The 18,236-nt window shown below is 47.8% G+C and overlaps 1 long non-coding RNA gene across 2 annotated transcripts; it reads right to left on the bottom strand.

The window, feature by feature from the left end:
- Nucleotides 1-3,213: 3,213 nt before the first annotated feature.
- LOC146437494 (uncharacterized) lies at nucleotides 3,214-14,997 on the bottom strand. Of its 2 annotated transcripts, XR_014852257.1 has the most exons (4): nucleotides 14,695-14,997; nucleotides 10,346-10,626; nucleotides 6,396-6,601; nucleotides 3,214-3,358 (listed from the first exon to the last, which is right to left on the bottom strand). It is a non-coding gene; the product is annotated as an uncharacterized LOC146437494 (long non-coding RNA). The 2 variants fall into 2 exon arrangements; XR_014852256.1 differs by lacking the exon at nucleotides 10,346-10,626 and having other exon boundaries at nucleotides 3,218-3,358.
- Between the last annotated feature and the right edge of the window lie 3,239 nt (nucleotides 14,998-18,236).

Here is an 18,236-nt window from a genome sequence, read left to right as displayed (position 1 = left end):
TAGTTTTGACTGGAGCTGGGAGCGGTTCCTCTGCTCTTTCATAGTTTGCCTTCTCCTTCGCACGTCTCCAGCAGGAAGTGCAGATTCAGCAGGCATTGTATGCCTCAGCAGCCTGCCAGCTGCCTTGCTGAAGCTAATTCACAATTCAAGTCACTCCTGATAAGTTTGCAAACAATGTGCAGTGATTTCTGAGCTAGATAGCAGCTGAGCCCAACTCCTCCACTTCCAGCCTGTCAGTTGGACAAAGCTCTGCACTTACTTTGTAAAGCTCATGGGTCAAACGTGGACTCAATATTTTGTGCTTCTGCAATGTTTCATAAATTTCCTATTTGTTTAGTTGTAGCTTTGAGTGTCATGATTATTATTGAAATCCTCAAATGAGTGTGTGGAGACAAAGAGAGGGCATATGGTTAGTGTTGGTTGAATATGAGCTAGAAATTGAACCCAGGACTTCTGACTTGCAGTTTAGCTCTTTGATCACTGGATAATTGTGTTGCCCCCTCTATAACACACTGGAATAGCCTGGGAATTTCACTGGGAATAACTCCAGTGAAAACAAGAGCAACGTTTTTTTCTGCAGCTAACTTCATGTGGCAGCCACTGGAATTGTGCTCTGAGGAACTGGCCCAGAGGAAGCGTCTCTGCACTCATGGCTCATCAGCCCTGGCAGGAAACAGCAGGTCAAAGTTAGAAGGAACTTACTTAAAAGCTAATGAGTGAGTGGTGCAGCAAGCACTGCAAGAAAGCAGGGCTCAGCAGTCAGCGGGGGAGCTTGGGGTTCTCTGTCTCCATCCTTGTTCCACTTCCTCTCTTCTTGTTCACATCTGTTTAACCAGAGATTTGCCAAGGTGATGATCTATCAGATGAGGATTTGTAGGTGAGACTGTGCCCTCTCCTGATCTGAGCACAGCTCTCTCTGGAAAATGGGACTGGTGCAGAAAACACACTGTTTAATATTGCTCAGTATGTTTTTATGAAATGAAATTAAATCCTCATGACTCTATAACTCAGCTTGGCAGGTACTGTTTTTTTTCAGACATGTGTAAGGTCAGTAGTCACAAGTGTAGCAGCCTAGAACTGTGGGGTTTGACCATTCTGTGCAAAAATTGGTAAATACAGTGGCAGAAGCAGGAATACGTATTACTCCTGCTAGATGACAGCAGAATCTTTTTTCCTAGGTAGGCTTTGGGAAGCCCTCCTTGGTGCACTTTCTAAAGGACACAAGGTCATATCACAAGCAGACTTATGCTTTGGAGTGTATTTGTCTCTGTGCCATGAGTTGGGTCGGGATTTTTTTTTACTCCTCCTTTAGTATTGGAATTGAAAATTCAAGTTGGAGAAATGTGAAAGCAATTGGGCCTAATCCATTCCTGTTGTTACTCCTTTTGTTTTCACTGGAGTTACTCCAAGGCTGAATTCAGCATATGATGAACAACTTGTTCTCCAAAGTTGGAACTTAGGGGAGAAGGTTTTAGGGATGATCACGCAACTCTGGGGCTCCTTCTAAAACAGCTGAAACTCCCTCAAGAGGGACAATATATGGCGAGTTCAGGTTATTGAATTTAGTAAAAAAATTCTAGTAATAAGCCCTCTAGTCATAATAAGACATTATTATCCCTTAGAAGAATTACTTGAATAAAACCCAACTGCTCACTTAGATTAGATGGAAAAATCCTGTTGATCTCATTTACCAGTCAGCTGCACAGATACCAACCTTAAGCAAATGCAAATGGTTCTGAGCCTGGTAATCCTCATCCTTCTCCCTTTCCTCTCACCTTTTCTGGGATCAGTCCCCCCAGGGTTGCTGCCAGTGCAATGTTCACTGCTCTTTGTGCATTGACCATCTCAGCTGCAGCCCAGGGAAGTCTCCAAAGAAGTTACAAGCCCTAGTTCTGTCTTGGTTAGATGGAAAAAGGAGGGTGCTACAAGCTATGGAGAAACTGAGTACTACCAGCTGAGGACTAGGTGATGTTTACTTGAGTTTAGGGGGGTTTTTTGGTTTGGGGTTTTTTTTCAGGATTGAGGATATTGCTGTTAAGAACTAAGATGAAACTCTTTACAGATCTGCGAGATGAACCAGTCCTCACTGCTGGTTGATTCCTCCTGTGTTCCTGTGAACTATTGGAGGGGTCATGGCAGAGGCAAGATCCCCATAGTAAAATTAAGCTTTTCTTTCTTGGAGAAATAACCATTACTGTTTCTCTGGCTCACTCCATTTCATTTACTTTCTAAACAACTTAGATCACAGAGGGCTCCAGGAGGGGTGCAGCTCTTCCAAAGAAAAGGCCTGGATGACTTTCTCCAATTTAAGAGAGTCTTGTGAAAGTTGTGCTTCCTGCCCTTGCCCAGAGAAGAGGATTTATAACAGATGCTTTTGCAGCCTTCATTGTATGTGATTTGTAAGGTGGAGGATGCACCAATCTGGCTGTGATTGGGAGGCCAGGACGACTTTCTGCTGAACAACACAAGTCCTGCCTGACTAATGGAAAATCCCTGAGCCCAGCTGACACCAAGATCCCCTTCCTGCATGAACTCTAGTGTGTTGGGGCACATCTCCTCAGCAGCTTTGCTCAGGCAGTTTCCAGTGCCACAGCCATGGTATGTCCTTGGCCTTGCTGAGGTTGAGCACTTCTCTGTTCCCCTTTGCTTTTCACCTTCCTCCTCCTCTGCTTTACTTCTGACCCAGGGTGGGGGAATGCCAGCTGCTCTCCCTGCTGCTTCTCCTTCCAGACTGTCTCTATTTCCAGTGATCCAAGCTGCAGTTTGTATCCTCACAGCCCTGACTGCCAGGGATGGTACAGAACATGCTAAGAATAGAAACAGCACTACAGGAAGGGGCATTTATAGTGCTTATTACACTTAATTAGGACCAGAGGAAGTGCTTCCTTAATGCCTCAGCTGATGCTTAGGGTGAAATACTTTCTTCAGCAGTTAGATATTTAGGAAGTGGCAAGGAAGAGCCCTTCATTTTAAAACCAAAACTAAATGACTTCCAGTCTTACTTGTCTTGACCTGTTTCTCTCCATAGCAGAAAATGCATTTCTAATAAGCTTGTCAGGGTAATGGTCAATGAGATGCTGTTTCACCTAAATCTGAGGGGATTTTAGGGAGAAGACAGAAAATTTGATGTATTGTACACATTTACCTACCCCGAGGTCACCAGGTAGCCAAGAAAAACAGAAAGAATAGTTAAAATCTTACAAACCACAGCACAGAGAGATTATCACTCCAAGCTTTGGTTAAAGTTCACAGGGCAAAGAGGATCCTTGTCTTCTAGGAACTGCAGCTCCTTCTGTTTGTCTGCCATGCTGCTCCAAGACATCCTCACTTCCCCAGCTCTACTTGGTCATCAAGAGGGCTGTAATTTGGAAAAAGACTTCAACACTGAACCAGGTTTTTGCCCAGCTTAAGCACAGGGCAGGAGGGGGTGGATTTTCCCTTCTGTGGTTTCAGTTCTGCAGGGCAGCCAAACACGATATAAATGTCTGGATTTATACACCAGGGATTTGACAGAGTTCAAAGGCGAGATGTGCTCAGCCTCCTGGTGTGCAAACCTTGCCTTCTCTGAGAGTCCAGCACCAGGTAAGGCTGTAGGCTTGTGCCTCCAGCCCTGCTGGGCTCCTATTTTGTCTCCTGTTTGGGTCTTTGCTTCACTTCCCTTCAAGCACTTGGCTCTAGGATTTGGTGCATCTCATCTTTCACTTTGAAACTCTCTGTTCCTACTAAGTATTGAGTCACCTGGGAATTGCAGAGCCTAAGAACTTGGAAGCTAGAAGATATATTAAAAAAAAAAGACTTAAACAACTGTATTGTCCTAATTCCCAGAGGAGGTGGATTGTCCTTGAACACTCTGGTTAGGTACTCAGCCCATTTCTCTTGTAAGCTAAAATTTTATTTATTTTGCCCTATGAAATATTTTCCCAAGGACTTTCTTCTATTCCCAGGTTAATAGCAATGCCTGTGGAGAATGACTGCTTCTTAAAAAACTGTCAAGTCTGGGTAGAGGACAAAGACAAGCTGCCTGGTGTGGAGAGTTGGTAGGAGTGTTTTGGACAAATTATTACATGATCTCACACTGTACTCATTTGATTCAAGCATGAACTTTCCTGAAGCAGCGCATTTTGGGTTCTGGGTTCAGCTGTGAGTCCTGAACATTACTTCCAGATGGGCATCCACACTTATTCTTGAAGAAAACCCCAGCTCCATTTTGGCCATCGAGGCACTGGATTTCTTCCTTGATTTCTTGATTTCTTCCTTGATTTCTTCCTTCCTCTCCCAGAGCTCCATAAGTATTCTCTGTCCCAGAGAGGCTGTGACCTGTTTGGGGCTGTTGGTCAGTCTTGTCTGCAGAACCCACTGGATCTGAGAGCACCGAGGGGCACAACAGGGCCAGGCCCTGGTGAGTACAGAGGATTTTATCTTTTTTTGTTCCCTTGAATTTTGCTGTAGTGCATGGCCATACTTCAGGACTTTCAAGGGCTGCTTCTCTAATCTCCCCAGCAGGATTACTGCTGCTGGAAACCATGAGGGCTTGGACTAGCTATCAGCTTTATCAGGGAAGCTTCTTTCCGGCCAAGCCAGTGAGAGCTTTGCTAAGCGGGAATCTTGGGTTGAAGCTGCTCTTCTCATATTTCACAGATGGCCTCAATGAATGATTTACTAGGAGAGTAAAAGATTAGCCAGATTCCTCCAACTGCATCTCAAGTCATATAAAGCACTGGGTTTTATTGGAGCCTGGGCAATTCCTAATTCTTTAGCCTTGTTAGAGTGTTTTACAGTGACTAATTGCCCTGTGCTCCCTTCCCTGGGAATCAGGTGTCTCCTGGGGAGGAATCCACGCTCCTCACATGAGCCTCACCCGTGCCCTGGAACAGCACAGCCAGTGAAGGTTTCTCCACATGGAGAAATACCCAACAGCCTCGAGATGGGATATATCCAGCTGTATTTTACTGGAGAGGTTCTGTCCTTCTGGGAGAAAGATGGTGAAGGGAACACTTAAAATATGCAATGAGGTGTTCCCATAAAATTATCAAAAGCTTTGCAGAATATTCCTGCGGAAGAAACCATCACTGCAGAGTTCAAGGGAACAGTGGTTTGGGAAGGGCCAAACCTCTTGCTTCAATATTTTAACTGGTCTCCAAGGCTTGCATGAGCTCTTTGGGGGGAAGGGAGATTACCCCATGTTTGCCTGTTATAGAGTTTCTCACATTTTTCTCCTTCACACTTGGCAACCAGAACTCTGCGTCTGTCTCTCTGTGGCAATTTCTACAGAGTTTGGCAGTTTAAAAAGACTGCAGTACTGATTTAAACATCCAAATTGGAAAAGCAGGGTTTAAAGTGGACCTACTTTTTCCTTAAGAGTGTGACTTGTTAAAGATATTTGTTAAAATATTTACAAGTGGTCTCACAAGATGAACGGATTTTTGCATTTAATCACTTGCCTGACTTCCATTGTGCTTTTTTCCCTTGCCCACTAAATCAAAACATAATCATGGGATCACTAAAGGGCTTGCAGGGAGGGATGGCCTGTTGCTATCAATATATGAAACGTACATGCCATAAAGTGTAAAGCAATATTGGCATGTGCTGATCTCCTGTGAACAGTCTTTGATTTACAGCCGTCAGACATGAGAGCTCTGGGGCTCGCTGGGGGAATCAACCCCTAGCAGAAATGCTTAAAATACTTGGAGTTTAGCCAAGAGGCTAAGAAAAGAGGGGTTTGTATCTTCCTTTCTCTCTGCTGTGATCTCCTCTCATACAACACCAAGAACTATGCAAGACACAGGGATGAGAAGAAACAGCTTTGTCCCCAAGACATCAAAAGCCGTTAAAGATCCTCAGTCTGCCCCAGAAATACAGAGATAATAAAACTTGCTACTTTTCTGATTTTTGCATCACCATTTGGACAGAAAAATTTGGGCTGAACCCACTCCCTGGCAGCTCCTCTTTGTTGAACCTGTGGCATAAAGGAATCCCCTTGATTAAAAACTCCACCACCACAGTTCTTCAAGGCTAAAATTTTGCCGCAAGTTATAGCAGGGTGAGGGAAGAGCTGTAAGATGTACAGGAATACAAAATTCTGTCTTATTCTCAGTGAAGGTAGAAATAAAACGTGTGCACATTTCCAGGACAGAACATTATCTACCACCAGTTGTGTCTCATATAAATGAACTGTGCATCAGCATTTGTTGCACAATTTTTCAAGCCTATCAGTCAGCAGAACAGACCTTTATTTTGAGATGACTCTGTCCTCCCCACGATCCAGCTGGCCTGTAGGAGCAGAATATTAACACCAAACATCACTTTAAAAGCAAATGGCATCCTTTGATGTTTAAATATAAAAAAGGACAGCCTGTGTTTATGAGGGCAACACCAAATCTCAGGGGATTACTCACCATGGCAATTTTTTGAGGATCTTAAGTCACTCACACAGATTTTATCCGTAGGCTGTCAGACCAGGGGGATCCCTGGGGTTGTCTGAATGTAATCTCCCATCAGTGACCATCGAAGGTCTTGGAGCCCTGCAAGTCCTCATCAAAGACTGAGACTCCACTTCTCACTGCCAGGCTGAGGGGGTTGTTGATAATGGTTTGAAAAGGCACTGTCAAAAGATGGAGCAATAAACAGGAAGAATTTGAAGTCGTGAGGAAAGACAAATAGTGAATTTCCCTGCCTTTTGAATATCACCCTCGTTATTTTCAGATGTAAGATTGTTGTGCCAAATGCACCAAATCCCACCATGTTTTCATGTCTGGGAGATTGTGTCAGTAATGGTGGGACAGCTCTGCAACATACTCCTAGGAAACATTCTTCTTGCGATGCTGTCCTGCTTTTTATTCTATTCCTCCAGTCATTGCCAGTGCAGCAGTGGATCTGCTCCTACAGAAGGGGCTGTTCTCCATGTGCCTGCCCTTGTCCACACACAGACTGGAGATACCCCTTTCTGAAGACAAACAGGAATTGGAAAAAGCAACAAGCTAAAAATTGAAATAAAAATGAATTTATAAGATTACTTAAATGTGTGTCTCTCACCATTTTGTGAGGATCTTGCCTGACACCAGCATGAAGGCAATACCTCGGGAGCAGAGACAGGCAGGGATAAGAAAGGAAACAGCTGTGGAGCTGCTGTTATTCATCCCCTTAGATGTATCCCAATGTAAATAACCTTTCAGATCACTTTACAAAGTGATTGCTAAGTGGGACTGGGGAGAAGGTATTCTGTAATGTAATAATTTCTGTCTTTTCTCTTCATTTTCCTGTTCGGTCATAGAGAGGAAATCTGGCTGGTTGTTAATTTGAAAGCATTTGTAGTGGTGATGGCATAATAGATATGAAAGTTCACAGGACTCTGACAACTGCCAGTGTATTGAGGCTTTCAGATGAAAAAAATGAAAGCTGCCTGTAAAGGATTCCCATTTGTCATGGAAACCCCACAATACCACAGGACATCTGCTTGTCTGGGATCTGTACCTCATATGTAAGGAACCAGAACAGACATGTGCTCTATTGTACGAAAAGTTCAACCCCACAGAGACAGGTAAATCATTCTTTATAAGGGAAAAACATCATCTAGAATTAACGTTTTTTGTAAAAGATGATTTTCAGGGTTTGCTAGCTATCCAACATAATAAAAAACATGGCTTAAAATACATAAATTATGGTCTTTTATATTCTAATGCCCTAGTAACCTCCTCTGGAGATGGATTTTGGTGCTGCTGCAACTGTGGCTGGAGAGCTGGTGGAGTCTGGTTTGGCAAGGAGCTCTCCTGTTGTTGAGCACAAAGGTGAAACAGGTGGTAAAGTTTCCTGGGAGATGTTGGGTCTGGAATCTTTCCTCCCCTCAAGCCACTCTGTGCTTTACCTTGTTCCCCATTTCAAGTAATTTGGTGAGGTTTCATTTCAAAATTAGAATGAAAAGAAACAGTCCAGGGCTGAAGCTTTACCAAGCAGCTGGAAATTAGGAAAGGCTAAAGTGTGATGCAAAGGTCACACAAATTTCATGCAAAGGGTGAGCTTCTGGAAAATCTCCCCCTGGTTGTTTTGGAGAGGTTTTATTTTTCATGGGATATCTTTGCAAGGGTTCCAAACACATCACTGTGCTTCAGTGCGACCAGGTTGCTTGGGAGGCTGCCACAAAAGGTCCCTCAAAAAAATAGGGCCATTGCCATGAAGTTCAGGGAGCAGAAATAATATCCCCCAAGCTCCCCATGAGCCTTCTTGTTGGTATATTTTTAGCAATGGCTCTTTTCAATTCACTCTGTGTCAGGAAATTCTGCACTGAGCTTCCCACTGTGCCACACTGTGCCGGCAACGTCACAAGGGCAAAGCACGTCTGCATGGAAGAGTTTATCTAATATTAATTTCCTTAACTTTGGCAGATCCAAAGATTTCCTCCCATCCTTTCTTCTTTTCTCCACTTTTTAGTTATTGCTTCGCATCACCAAACCAAGGAAGACAGCAAACCTTGTAGAACAGGGGTGACAAAATTATGAAAATAAAATTGCAAGATTAACCCAGTTGTAGGCTCAGCGTGTGCAGACATAAGAAAGTGAAAGAATACTGAAGGAAGCTTTCAAAACTTTGTTTCTTTGCCAGAACTCAATCTCCAGACACTAATTTAGCTGTGCTAGTAATGCATTTAAATGTGTTCCTCTGTTAAGCAATATATTCCCAGTGGAGCATCTCTGGAGCAGCTGTTAGCTACAGGCTTTCCACAGGCTGAGGCCTCTGGGTCAGGAACACTCATCTTCCACCAGCACAACCCCCTGCACTGCTCCACACAGCCATGATCTGTCTTCAGGCAAGGTGAGCTCCAGGTTTCAAAGTGCTGTGGCTCAGCTGATGACAGAGCTAAGGGCAGCTCGAGTGTTTGCTGCTCTGCCGGAGGGAGACAATGTGTCTGGGGACTCAGCACTGTCCCTTGTCACACCTCTGCTGAAAACAGCACTGACTTTGCTGTGAGGAGCAGTGCTGGCTGCTGTATGCTCACTGCAAGTCACATAAGCTGCTGCTCCTATGCATTCAAACAGACACTTCACTTTCTTTAATTTGGTCTTCCTTTTCCAATGCCTTCAGGCTTGCAGAGCACCCAGAGTCAGCTGAGACACCAGGGCTGAAGGAGAACAACCTTGACTTTGTTGCTGTTAAAGACAGAGATTATACTTAATGTGAAAGTTATTGTCTTGGGCAGCCTTCATCTCACCAGTGCACAATTCCAGAATGCTTTAAATTAAGTCTGGAGGCTAAAAGTGTGTTAGTCATTGCCCATACATCTTGGGGGAAGCAGGGCTCTCTAAAGTTATTGTTAGCATTAGGCATCTGGTTTATGTTTATAATGATTTATTCAGCAATGGGAGACAGGTAAGGAGCCATCATGGAAGACAAACTAGAAAAGACTGGGTTTTTCAAAGCTCTGAAGCTATTGTTAAATCAAAGTTGTCTGACTTCAAAAAGAATATATAACTTGATTAGATTCTTTAAACAATGTACAATGCTCATAAAGTTGGCAGCTATTATTAGAGGCAGAGTTGGTAGCACAGCCTGCTCTGGAGGTTCATGTCCCTTCAAGATCCTGTTCTTATGTCATGACTCTGGCTTTTATTTTTTTTTAGAAAAAAATTTCATCCAAGTACTTCAACTGCCTGCAAGAGCCAGGGCAGAGAAAAATACATTATTTTTTTCAGTGTTAGAATAATTCAGGAAATCCTTTCTTTGGAAAGATCTAATGCTTCCATACTTTGAAAGGGGGATTTTAAATACAGTGTGGGAAGATAGGCTTTGTGCTAAAGAGGGTATGTTGCCATTGCCATAAGGGTCTGGCCGTGGTTTTCTCAGTTTCATGAGACTCTGAAGAAGTCTAGTTTGTGTCTGTGCAATAGGGCTTTGCAGGGGCTTAGCTAAGATTAGAGAAGAGTCTCTGCTCGTGTCTCGTCGTGCTTGGCCCTCCCTGGGCTGTGCCAGTGATGGAGTTGGTCTTTCCTGGCAGGGACCAGCTCTTGTCATGCTGGAGCAGGGATGGGGACTGTGCCTGGAAACAGGAGCAGGTGGGACAGGGCAGCTTGGGAAGGGTAGGCTGAGGGGTGTGTTCTGTGCCTGTTTGATCCCCTCTCCCATCCCCAGCCTGTTGGGCATTGCCTTCCTCTTCTGCCAGAAGAGAACACTCACAAACAACAATCCTCATTCCCTCCAGGTGTGGATCAGGCAGGGAACACCCCACTGGCTGCAGCTGCCCCAGGTAGTGCAGCTCCCACACCAAGGGCAGGAGGGGAGCCCAGGCCCTCCTGAGATGTAGGTGAAAGCTGCATCTGGAGATCCTCAACTCTTTGCTGAACACATGGTTGTTCACCTCACCCACTTGTTGGATAAAAGATGTTGTTCTGGGTAGAACTGATGCACTCAGCAGGTTCAGTTTTTACAGTGGTGATCCCAAGCTGCTGGACAGGGGCTTCTCAGGGTTCTTTCTGTGGCACAGAGTGGACAAATCCTTGTCATTGCTCTGCTCTCTGCCTTGTTCCAGACCTGCCTGCCTTCCTGCTGAGGAGCCATGGTGAAGGGACACATGGGGCTGGGCAGCCAGAGGTGCCAGCTGCCAGAGCAGGCTGGAGCTTTCCAGTGCCCACTGTTTTCCTGCAGGATGAAAAACAGGTCTATGCAGCTGTACCTGCATGCAGGCATTGGACTTACTCACCTTTTTTTTCCTTTCTCCAAAACACTCCTTGACTCAGGGGATGACCCCCCTTGGGTTTGCCGCCCCGCTGAGGAAAAATTCAATGAAATGTTGTGGATTTGGGGGGAAAACACATGGAGAACATACCAGGGCTCTGCTGTAAATTCAGCATGCCTGTGCCACCAGGTTCAGTCAGTCCTGGGCAGTGTCACCTGTCAGACCTGCAGCCATCCCACAATGAAAACAAACAACCCATGTTTTGCATGGTTGCCTGTCACCTGAGGTGAACCCTACACTCACCACCCATCCCATCGCTCTTTTTCCTGGCCAAGGCACCATCTCACAGATGTCTTTGGGCAGGGGAAGAGCACAGCACACCCTGAATGGCTCTGAGTGACATCCATGTTGTGTCACACACACAGTGTGAGGACCAAACCAACACTCAGCGTGGGGAGCTCGTGGAGCTGCTGGAAGAAAGCCAACATCCCACTCCTGCTCGAGTTAGGAAAATGTCCCAGCACTGGATCCACCCAGCTCAGCTAGAGCAGGGCTGCTTGGCCAGACGACAGGCCTGGCTCTCTCTCCAAAGTGGACAAGTGCCAAAGGGGATTTTTAATTTCCAGATGCTTTTAAAATAAAAATAAAGCCTCTGCTGTAAACTGGCTTTGAATGGACGCCTCCCCTTCAGCCAAATAGCTGACTGATATGGGCGAGCTGACTGGGCAATAAAACTTTTCACTGCAATCTGGTGCACGGTGAGCACTGACCAGCCCTGTGCCGAGGTCAGCAGGCAGCTGGGGCTCCCTGCAGAGCTGGGGGTCCCGTGGAGCCAGCCCTCCCCACAGAGCCTGCCCTCCCTGCCACCAGGCAGGCAGACACACTCCCAGAGCCCTCTGGATCCAGATAAAAATCTTTATGCACTCTTGAATTCTGTTTTGTTCTTTTGGGGGAGGGGAAAGTTCTTTGTGAGAAGAAAGTTGGTAAGAGTGGATTGGGAATGAGCAGATTTTGGGGGAAGTGTTGTCCTGAACATTCAAAAGGTGTGTGGATGTGGTACTTGGGGACGTGGTTTAGTGGTGAACACAGTGGTGCTGGGTTAATGGTTGGACTGGATGATCTCAGAGGGCTTTTCCACCCTAAACCATTCTGTGATTCTGTCCTGGAGGCAGCTGTCACTCCAGTGACATTGCAGGACCCTGTGCATCTTGCTTGGGATCAGGACACAGACATGTTTCCAAGCCAGCCCTGGGTGAATCCCTCTGCAAACAACCTAAACTTGGCAGTTGGCAATCACCATGATGAAACTAGTGAATTAATTTCCAGTGTCCCTGGGGAGCTGCCCAGCTGTGCTCCAGGGCCCTGGGAGCTGGGCAATTCCTCCACAGCCCCAAAACCCAATTTTACCTGCACACAGGAGATTTGGGCATCCCCAGCCTGCATGGAGAGGGCTGTTTCATGTGATCTCATCTCTCCAGTGCAGCTGGGGTTGCTTTGTGAGCCCAGCCCGAGACATGTGCTGTGGCTATCGAAATGTGAGATGGCTCCAACATCCATGCCAATGCCAGTCAGGAAGGGCCATGGCAGGGAGGGGGACAGCCAGGGCTCTGCAGCCCATCACCTGCCCACTCACCTCCTGCTGCACATCAGGGAGGGTTTCAGAGACCTCTTTTCACTCGTGGGTGAAAACAGGGGTAGAAAGCAGCACACAGGGGGTGCAAGGTCCTGCACGCCCCTCCTGTGAGAAGGTGATGCTGGGTGTGCATCAGCTCTGCCTTGCAGCACCTTCAGTGGCTCCTCCACCAGACATTGTGGGACTGCACGGGGAGGGGGGACACCTCTAATCCTTGTTCCTGTTTCAAATCACTCCATTCCTCATGGCTTCTCACAAAAGACTGAATGGGCAGCAAGCATAAAGGCAAAATAATCCTTATGCTGGTAATGCCTTTGAACAGCCCTGGCCTGCCTGTGCAGGCATCGGCTGGCACAGGGGATGCCACACAGTTCTTGTGTGCCTGAAGTTTTGAAGGTGGGAGACAGGATCCTGACTACAATATTTGCATCTGGATTAGAATTTCAAATGTCAGAAGATACATCTGTGTTGCTCCATGTTACTCATTTCTTCCTGACTTGATGTGCGTGGTCATTGAGTAAGAACCACAACAAATTTGCTTTTTTCTCCTGCTCTTGTTTGGCTTATTAATTACATCTCCTGTGACACTGCACTCTGGCCTCAACAGATTAGTTTCTGATTCTCCTGTGATATGCATACTGTAGCAGCAGATAGTAGCACATAATCATTTAACATATGAATGCTGTCAGAGAGTTTAATCAAACCCAAAATTGCTGCCTTTGTGCCCTGCACTAACTCGTTGTGACTGCACGAAGTGAGCCCAGCTCCTCAACACAAAGAGCAATCGCAGCCTGGCTCTTTGTCTACTCTCTTTGCATAATTTCCTGAATCCTGCCCTGTTCCACCTGCTCACTAATGTTAAGCTTCTTTATGGATAATTTATATGCAGCCCATTCCACAAATGCACCCTGGCATGGATTTTTTGGAGGAGCTATGGGAACAATCCTCCCGCCACTCATGTTCCCCTCCAGTCTGTAGGTCCTGAAGTCCAAACGCTTCATCAGCACCTTCTGAGCCTTCCTTGAAACACCAATGTGTTCCGATCCTCGCACCGGGGATTCAAACACTCTTGTGGGGAATGGAGGATAACTCGGAATTTTTTTCCCCCTATTTTTAGCTAAGCCCCTGGCTGGCTGGCAGGGCGGGATGCTCCCCTCTCCAGCTCGCTCCTCCCTCACGCGCGCAGGGTGTTTCTGCGGCGCTCGCAGCCCTGACCCCGGGGCTCCCGGAGGAAGTGCGGGGTTCCTGGGAAGCATTGTTCCCGGCTTGTTTGTTCCGCGGCCTCCCAGCAGCCGCTGGGAAGAAGCAGGATAAAGGGCAGTGTAACGGGAGCAGCTCCCGCAGGCGGGACCCGGCAAACAGGACGGTGTGCCCGGGCTGAGCCTTCCTGGGCACAGCCTGCACCACCACCCTGCCTGCACACAGCGGCACCTCCTGCCGCTGGTCCGTGCCTGAGCCCACACCTGGGGGCAGGAGGTGTCCACTGCTCCCAAAGGCTCTTCTGCAAGGAGAACAGGCAGAGCTTTGCTGCAGGAGACTCTCAGGTATGGTCCCAGCGCAGCATTCACAGGAGGGCTGTTTCTCTCCCAGATTGTCTGCTGGTTCATCACACTTTTAAATGTGAATGCAATCTCAGGGCCAGCCAGGCTGATGCTGGTTGTGTTTCAGGAAAGCCTCTGCCCCTGCTCTTCCCTTGGATATATTCTTCAAGGTGCCCATCACCCTCCTCCTGGTACCTTGGGCATCCCTGTGACCACCCCAGGACTTCAACACAGTCCTGCACAAGCTCTGCCAATGCTGCACCTCCTGGGATTCTCACTCCAGGCAGAGCCAAAAGAAAAATATCCAGCCTGTCTGCTGAGCAAAGGGTCCAGGAGGAGGAAAAATAAACACAGGAAAAGCCACAACATTTGAGAACTGGACATATCACTGGATACTTGAATGATGACAAGGTCCCTAAGAGCTGTGTTTGCAGAAATGCTTCAGAAATGGCATAAATTTTACATGAAATAAAATAACAGTGAGCACAACAGTGTCACAGATAGTGTCTGGGTCTGGTGCTCAAAACAGCACAGCTGATGTGGTGACCTCCAGCCTGACAAAGCTGCCAGGCTCTCAATCAGCACAGTGATACCCACTGAGAGATAGGGAAACTGAGGCACGACTGTATGCCTCAGCTTTTCCCACCAAGCTGGCAGCAGGACAGAACTGCCCCTGAATGCTGGCCTGACACCACACTGTGCCCCCTCCCACCCCATCCCATCCCATCCCATCCCATCCCATCCCATCCCATCCCATCCCGCTCAATCTCGTGTCACGTCATGTTCTCTCATCTCCTCCCACCCCATCCCAACCCATCCTATGGCTCTCCTCGTCCTGGTGAAATGGCACAACTCACCATGCTAGGGATCCTCAGAGACATCCTGCTCCCACTCCAGGTGCTGCACCAATGCCAAGGGAAGGCCTCACAGCAGCTTTTGTATGCTGACAAGTTCTGCAGGGAAAGCTTGGATTTGACTGACTGCCACCCAGCTCCTGTTAAGTGTGCATCAAAGATTTCTGTTTTCCAGTGCAAAAACTTTCTTCATGGTCTTTTTTTTTGTGTGTGTAGGACATGAATGGGAGTGTGAGAGAACTGGGTTTGACTCTTATTCCCAGTAGTTTCTGGCCTGACGTGGACAAATGACTCCTTAAGTATTGCAAAGACTATTAAATCTATTGCTGATAAAAGGCAAGAAGCTGGGAAAACAGACTAGACTGGACTATTTTTAGAAGCAGTGGCATCTGGACAGCATGAGAAATGCTTTGTACAAATTTAGTACGGCTGATGTTTGGACAAGAAGTTTGCTGGAGAAGCTGAAATCCCCGAGCACAGGCACTGTGACCAGCACAAACCAGCAGCTCCAATGACAGCTAGGAACACCCGTGGCCAGGTGTCACTCAGGGCCACCTACTGCAGGGACATGACACTTCTACCAAGCAGCCAGCACTTGAGGAGGCTCTGGCCGAGGATTTGCTGTTGTGTCCCTGGGCAGATGTGTCACACTGTGGTGCCACCACAGCAGTGCCTGTGCCAGTGACCAGCTGCTCTGCTTCAGGTGGAGCTGGAGGAGGAGGCTGGATGAAGTTTGTGGCCAAACAAACACTGTCAGCATTTAAAATGGCTAAACTATTTAAAAACTAAATGCTGGTGACTCCTGACCCCAGACAATTTTGCCTGCCCGTATTTCTACAGCAGCTGGACTTGGGAGAGGGAGAAGCCCTGCAAGTGCAGTGTGGTGCTCCCCAGTAAGGGGATGTATTCATCTCACATCCAGAGAGCCATTTAAATTGCTGATAGAAACCAGACATTGCCTGGCACGTATTTTCTCTCCACCCATGCAAGGAATGAATCTCTCTCATGTTGTCACTGATACATCCCTCTCAGTTTTATTAAGCAATGATTTGGATTTGGAATCAGGGTCCAACTGACTCCAGGTGTGACTAAGGGGTAATTGGCCTGGACCAATGAGGCTTGAGGAACAAGTGGCCCAGCTTCCCCCTGCAGACTTGTCCTGGACAGGATGAGGAATGTGGGGGGATCCTGCCAGGCATGGCCAAGGGGTGGGCAGCTCCAGGAGCTGCAACTCCCTATTTTGCAGGACAGTGGGATGGCAGGTGCAGTTATCCCCTGCAGTGTGTGGGACCAGGCCCTGTGGAGGTTTTGTGCAATCTGGCAGCAAAGTCCTTCAATAAACCTGTGAAGTCAGTGCTGATGCCAGGGCTCTGGGGAATGGCAGATTTGCTGCTGTGATCTGTTCATGAGTGCTGGGCCCTGGACTGATGTGCCCTCATCCCCAGCAGCTCCATCACCTCCCTGCACCCCTCTCTGCCTGACCTGCCTCCTTCCTCATCCTTGTAGGGTACTGCTCTTACTCTGCAGATTGGACCCCCTGCCCTCCCCATCTCTTTGCACACAGCAGCCCCTGCACTACAACTCCCAGTATGTCTGGTTATACAGGAACTGGTCCCAGTCCTGGCAGGGAAAATCAGGTCTGCCCCCAGATCCCAGTCAGGGCACAGGGTGCCACCAAACTGGGGATGAGAGGGGGCCCAGCCCTTCAGTTACAGCAAAGGCAGCAGAGACACTCCTCATGGCTGTGTCGTGATAGAGGTAATGAAAAAGTGCCCAAGTTAAACCCTGGCCATCTGTCTCTGTTTTGCTAACCCAGTTCTTTGGTTGGAGCTGGCAGCTTGACACTCAGCTGGCTATGGACCTTTTCCAAAGGTTATTGGAGGGAGTGTGAACCATCTTGCAATCTTTTCTTCATGGAAAAAGCTCTGGGTGAGTCCTAGACACAGCCCTGGGGCACAGATGGGGCAGCTGTATGTGGCTGGGAGCCCCTCGGACCCAGCACACCAAGGTCTGCAGCCCACCAGCAGCAGAAGAGGCAGGCACAGGGAGAGGGAATGGGGAACCAGGGTTGGGCACAGAACCTCCTTTGTGTGGCCCAGACACACAGTGGCCACAGCACCCCCGAGAGACCTGACAAGTCCCTGTCCCCCTGCTCAGTGACACAGCAAAGCTGTCACTCCCCTTCCCCACACTGCATTTGCTGCGGTTGCTCATTGTTTGTATTTGGACATCCACTGGGTACTGGTGAAAGCACTGGGAGCCCAGACTTACAGAGTTTCATATATTTCAACACCAATGATTATTCATCCAGTAATCTCAGATTGGAGTGTGGTTTTTATTATTTGCTCCTCCTCAGTCTCCTGCTTAAAACGTTTCCAGTCCAGGCGCAGGAAGAGCTGCCCTGTGCCCAGCCAGACACACAAGGACATGCAGCAGAACTCACTGGCACAAAGCACTTCCCAAACATCTCAGTGAGCAGCCAGCATGTGAAAACAACCCAGCTCAGCTCAGAAACCCTCATCTTTCCCCAAAGGAGACTCGGTTTGCTATGGTGATTACCTCTGTCTCCATAACCAATCATTACAACAGACTATCTAGTCTCTATCTTCTTCCGTTTCTCCTGGAGGATACAATTGTGTCCCACAGTCAGCAGTCCAATAATTCCTGTCCCTGCACACTGTGACCCCACGGGCAGGAGTGACATTATCCCAGGATGACAGCTCCAGCTGACAGGGAAAGCCCCTGAGGAGGTCAAGGGATGGCTGGGAGGCAAACAGAGCTGGTTTGGAGTTGGGGCTGCTCTGCTGAGCAGGAGATCAAAGCATTTCCTGGAACTTCCCTGTTTGCAGGTGGGGGAAGAGCTTGAAAAGAGTTGATGCAGATCGATGGTGTGTTGTTTTTCAGATCTTGTTTTTTCCTATATACCCTTTTCAACGCCTCAGCTGCCACAAGGCAGGTGTGACACGAGCTGACAGCACAGAGAGCAGGTAACCTCCATGTCATTCACAGCCCTCCAGCATCCCTGTGCACATCCTGCTCTGCATACCCAGCTGGTTCTGCAGGTCCGGCACAAGGGACTTGGGAGATTAACAGAGTCTGAGCAGAGAAAGAAGGGCAACAGATGCCTGTCCTGTGCTGTGAGTTATCAGCCCAGACCCCAGCAGAGGATATGCTAAAGAGCCCTTTGCAGGTAAGGCTGTTGGATCTGCCACCTGCCCTGATTTCAGGCTCTTATGGCTGCCCAGCATGCAGGGAAAAGCTGTGCCACCCTCCTGCCTCAGGCCACTCACAATAGTCAGTGCCTGAGAGACCATTTGGGCTCTGAGCAGAGGGAGCAGCAACCCAGCTGAAATGTTGCACTAAAAATAGCCCCGTGTCTGGGTAGAAGCACACTGTGGTTGGCTGGGGTTTCTCATCCCTGAGAAAGTCTGAGCCGAGCAAGGACCCTTCACTCCTGTCATGGTCCACCTTCCCCCTCTCCCTCCAGAGACACCCCGGGGACTAACTAGCAAATAAATGGCTTTCCACAGGACAACAATGGCTTC

The sequence above is a fragment of the Lichenostomus cassidix genome, chromosome 4A, assembly GCF_008360975.1.
Source record: "Lichenostomus cassidix isolate B80296 chromosome 4A, HeHo_3.0, whole genome shotgun sequence".
NCBI lineage: Eukaryota > Metazoa > Chordata > Aves > Passeriformes > Meliphagidae > Lichenostomus > Lichenostomus cassidix.
The sequence above is the reverse complement of the archived record's forward strand: the minus strand, read 5'-3'. Positions and strand labels throughout refer to the sequence as shown.